The 5,511-nt window shown below is 39.0% G+C and overlaps 1 pseudogene; it reads left to right on the top strand.

The window, feature by feature from the left end:
- The first annotated feature begins 402 nt into the window (after window positions 1–402).
- On the top strand, window positions 403–1,071 carry LOC140527853 (ras-related C3 botulinum toxin substrate 1 pseudogene; annotated as a pseudogene).
- Window positions 1,072–5,511: the final 4,440 nt, after the last annotated feature.

Here is a 5,511-nt window from a genome sequence, read left to right as displayed (position 1 = left end):
AACTTACTTTGGTAACAAGGAAGATCAAAAACGTAAGAGAAGTAAATGAAAAATTGGGAAGAGAAATGAGAGTGATACAAGAAAAACATGAAAAATGAGTCAACAGTTTGTTAAGAGAGATCCAAAAATACTGAAGAAAATTACACCTTAAAAAATAGACTGGGCCAGCTTTGGATGCTGGCTTTTGCCTGAGATCACCTTCTAGTCAGCTAAGGGGTGAGGTGGCATGAACTGTGTAGTGGCCTGCTCCCCTCCATCCATGTACCACTGTTCCTGGGGCCTTCCCCCGCCTTGTCAGTAGCCTATTCTACTTGAACCCTGTTGGTCCTCCCCTTCTGCTCCTGGGCAGCTTAGGCAGTCACCACCTCCATCTCCACCTAGGCAGCCCTGTGAGCCACCCCAATGCAGGCCATCAAGTGTGTGGTGGTAGGAGACAGAGCTGGAGGTAAAACTTGTCTACTGATCAGTTTTTTGGCCAATGCCCTTCCTGGAGAATATATCCCTACTGTCTTTGACAACGATTTTTCCAATGTTATGGTAGAAGGGAAACCTGTGAATTTGGGTTTATAGAGTACAGCAGGCCAAGAAGAGTATGACCAATTGCATCCCTTATCCTATCTGCAAACAGATTTATTCTTAATTTACCTTTCCCTTGTGAGTCCTGCATCATTTGGAAATAACCATGCAAAGTGGTATCCTGAAGTGTGACACCGTTGTCCTAACACTCCCATAATTCTAGTGGTGACCAAACTTGAACTTAGAGATGGTAAAGACACCATTGAGAAACTAAAGGAGAAGTGGCTGACTCCAATTACCTATCAACAGGGCTTAGCCAGGGCAAAGAAGATTGGTGCTGTAGAATATCTGTTCAGCACTCACACAGCAAGGCGTCTAGACAGTTTCTGATGAAGCTATTAGAGCAGTTCTTTGCCCACCCCTGTCAAGAAGAGGAAGAGAAAATGTCTGTTGTAAATGTTATAGCCCTACCCTATTCCTCTTTGAAACTTTGCAAGCTTTGCTGAAACAGTGGAGCTTTTACTCAATGCCAAGTTTTTGTTATAAATTAGTTTCTTTCCATAAAATCTTCTGAACCAATCAATAATTTCAGTTTTGTTTAAAGTGTTAGAATACGATTTTTTTCACATTCTATTACAACTAAATCTTAAAAAACACAAATTACTCAAAGCCTTGTTTTTAAAAAGCTCAGCTTCTTGCTCGTGTTGCCAAATTAAGTGCTGCCAAAATATCCACTGAACTAAGTTGATTAGTTGTGCTACAAACACTAAGCACTAAACTGTGTTTTAAAGACCTTTGTCTTTAAAAAGACTGATTAATTTCTGATAGTAGGAAATGCAGAAACACTTTCTAACTCATTTTTCAGATATATAAAACAGTACAGTATACTTAGTAAAAATGTTTAATGCATTGAATATTTTATCAACTCATGTTCATGACATAATGTACTGTATACCAGAATGGAATTTGTATTACAAAATTATAGTCTTTGGATCAATCTTTTGCTTTCACAGTAAAGATTCTTTCAAGAATCAAGCTCTTGGTGTGATTCCGAACAGAAGTCCCATGTGTGTTTTTGTTAATGGACTGTTCTCCTCTTTAACAGTGATGTTTGGGATTAGATTATTTGAAATATTTGATTTCACCAAGGAATTAAGACAATATGTTGACCTAAAAAAAATAGGCTGGAACAAATGGCAAAAGAGGTCCAAAAAAGCCAATAAGGAGAAGAATGCCTTAAAAAGCAGAATCGGCTAAATGGAAAAGGAAGTTCAAAAGCTCATAGAAGAAAATAATTCCTTAAAAATTAGAATGGTGCAAATGGAAGCTAATGACTCTATGCAAAATCAAGAAATTATAAAACAAAACCATGGAAACAGATAATGTGAAATATCTCACTGGAAAAACAACTGACCTGAAAAATAGATCCAGGAGAGACAATTTAAAAATTATGGGACTATCAGAAAGCCATGATCAACAAAGAGTCTAGACATCATCTTCCAAGAAGTTATCAAAGAAAACTACCCTATATCAAAGGAAACTCCCCTCTGTATTCTGGAACCACAGGATAAAATAGAAATAGAAAGAATTTACCAATCATCTCCTGACATCAAAAAAAGAAAACTTTCAGGAATATTATAGCCAAATTCCAGAGTTCCCAGGTCAAGGAGAAAATATTGCAAGTGACCAAAAAATAAACACTTAGAGTATTGTGGAAATACAATTAGAATAACACAAGATCTAGCAGCTTCTACGTTAAGGGATCACAGGGCTTAGAATATGATATTCCAGAAGTCAAAGGAGATAGGATTAAAACCAAAAATCACCTACCCAGTAAAACTGAGTGTAATCAATGAGGTGGGAAAATGATATTCAATGATGTAGAGGAATTTAATACACTCTTGAGAAAAAATAAAAGCTAAAGAGAAAAACTGTCTTTCAAATACAAGACTCAAGAGAAGCATGTAAAGGTAAACAAGAAAGAGAAATCATGAGATAATGGACTTATTAAAGTTGAACTGTTTACATTCCTACATGGAAAGATGCTATTTGTAACTCATGAGACCTTTCTCAGTATTAGGGCAGTTGAAGGAAATACAGAGAGAAAGAGAGACAGAGACAGAGAGACAGAGACAGAGAGAGACAGAGACAGAGAGACAGACAGAGAGACAGAGACAGGGCACAGGGTAAGTTGAATACAAAGGGATGATATCTAAAAAAGGGATGATATCTAAAAAATAAAATTAAGATGTGAGAGATGAATATACTAGAAGAAGGAGAAGGGGAGAGGCAGAATGGGGTAAATTATGTCACTTAAAAGTAAATAAAAAGCTTTTACAATGTAAGGGAAGAGAGAGGAGGTAAGAGGAAACAATGAGTGAACCTTACTCTCATTGGATTTGGCTTAAGGAGGGAATAACATACACACTCAATTGGGTATAGAAATGTATATCTTACCCTACAGGAAAATAGAAGGGGAAGTGGATAAGAGAGGGGGGAGGATAGAAGGGAGGGCAGATTGGGGGAAGGGGTAGTCAGAATGCATACAGTCTGAGGTGGGGGGAGGGGAGAGATGGGGAGAAAATTTGGAACTCAAAAACTTGTGGAAGTAAATGATGAAAACTAAAAATAAATAAGTTTTTTAAAACAAGAAAAGATATGGAATAGGCAGTGTGGGGAGTATTAATAACTAAAAGGATTTCCATGCAGCTATGAAGTCCCAGCTGAGTATAGATAACAAGAATATGTAGTGGATCCAGTCAGAAGAGTGCTGTTTCTCTCTTGAGTAGCATTCAGTTGGTCAAAAGTAGGAACAGAGAAGGCAAATTGAAGAAATGACCCAGTGTCCCTTGAATCGTTCCCATATTCGGTACAATGTTCACCACTGCACTGAATTGCTCAGAGCCTAAGCGTACACAGGAAACAATACTTTAATAAAAACATAGTCCACATGGAGGTAAAAGCAGAACTCAAAGAAGTTGGGGTTGGGCAGGAATGGATCACAAGTTTCATAACCTTCCCACTGAAAGCATAGAACAGAACTTAACCTTGCTCAGAAGAGAGTATGGCCGGTTTTGGATCATACACTTGGGGGCAATGTTAATTTAAACTGACTCAGGGCTCCTAGAGTCCAGTCCTGGCCCACAATACCCAAGGTCTAAGATTTTTAGGGCATGAAAAGCAGATGGAAAAGGGCAAGATATCTGAGGGCAGAGGGTGGTGCTTTGAAGAAGTGGTTAACTAGGATGCCAAGATTGTGAAGGAAAAAAAAGTCAAAACAGGATAATAGATAGGCAGAAAAAAGGAGGGATACAAGAACTAGAGGATATTTTAAGAATGAAAATAGGTTTAGAAGGTCTGATGCAGTGGGGAAAAGAGAAGGTATTCCAATCTCCCCACCTCTGGTCCTTTGCACAGACTCTCTCATACTTCAAACACTCTCTTTTTCCTGATCTTTTTAGTTATGACTGTTCTCCCTCCTTCATACACATACATGTACACATGCACATACATATACATAAGCATTGTTGCTGTTCAGTTGTTTTTCAGTTGTGTCTAACTCTTCATGATTCCATTTGGGGTTTTCTTGGCAGAGACACTGGAGTGGTTTGCCATTTCCTACTCCAACTCATTTTATAGATGAGAAAACTGAGGCAAACAGGGTGAAGTGACTTGTCAAATGGCTCATATTCCTAGTAAGTGTCTGAGGTCAAATGTGAACTCAGGAAGATGAGTCTTCCTGATTCTAGATCTGGCATTCCCTCACTCTCTCCACTTTCTTCCTAGTTGCCCTATATATAATGTTTAAATGTTGTACCTCTTCATCACGAGATTGTAATCTCCTTCAGGTCAGGAATTGTTTTTCATTTTTCTTTATATACTGCCACCTACCACAATGCCTTAGATATAGGTGATCTTAATAAATGCTGTTGGGTTGGATTGTATTGGATTTGAAAGACAGGAGATCAAAAAGAAACATTTTAGAGTACAAGATCATGGAAATGGGAGAAATTTGGATGATGGTATATCTCAAGTGTGACTATTTCTTGAATCACTGATGAATTTAGATGGAGGTAATGGGGACTATGTGTGTGTGTTCATCCTTCGTTGCTGAAGAAGATCATGCCATCAGAGAAATGATGACATGACTTGCACTTGACTTTGTTTTGAGTGAGGGAGGGCTGTGCAGGACACCAACCTCACTTCTCCTCCAGAGCCATCTGAATCCAATGACCAGATATTCATCAGGATGACTGGAGATGACCCAGGATGAGGCAATTGGGGTGAAGTGACTTGCCCATGTTCACACAGCTAGTGAGTGTCAAGTGTCTTAGGTGAGATTTGATTTCAGGTCCTCCTGACTCCTGCACTGGTGCTGTATACACTGCACCTCCTAGCTGCCCCAATGGGGACTGAGGAGGTTGATGAATAGGAAGACCAGTATATTTTTCACGGGCATCAGTATAAAATATCAATATCCTCAGTGATGTGGATGCAGGATTGCAGTGAAAAGGACATGGAGGGTGACTTGAAAGCTTGTGGATGATCAATGGATTGAAACTTAAAGGCCAATAAACTGCTGAGAGATGACAGAAATAGGATCTAGTAACTAAAGGGACCAAGGATTATGCCAACTTAGCCTCATCCAGTCAGGGAAGCATGAGAGAAGGAGTATCTTAGTATTGGAGGAGGTGAGTTATCTTTGAGAGAAAGCCAAGTTTCTTAACTTCCAGAATATGGAAAAAGTGTGATAGTCAGGATGAAGGGAAGTTTAAGAGTAGAAGGGATTATAGAAGAGGACAGAGAAGGACAGGAACTGGAGCAATATAGGGTTGAACTGAATAGGGATGAAAGTATGAGAAGGGATAGGCAGAGAAGGGAATTTCCACTCCTCAGATGGTGCCTCTGAATCACAAGGATTAGAAAGTCAATTGGTAAAAATTTGCAAGAGATAGAACAGTGAAAGGACCAAGTCTGGAGAAACTGATAGACTAA

Source organism: Notamacropus eugenii, chromosome 1 (assembly GCF_028372415.1).
Source record: "Notamacropus eugenii isolate mMacEug1 chromosome 1, mMacEug1.pri_v2, whole genome shotgun sequence".
NCBI lineage: Eukaryota > Metazoa > Chordata > Mammalia > Diprotodontia > Macropodidae > Notamacropus > Notamacropus eugenii.
The sequence above is the reverse complement of the archived record's forward strand: the minus strand, read 5'-3'. Positions and strand labels throughout refer to the sequence as shown.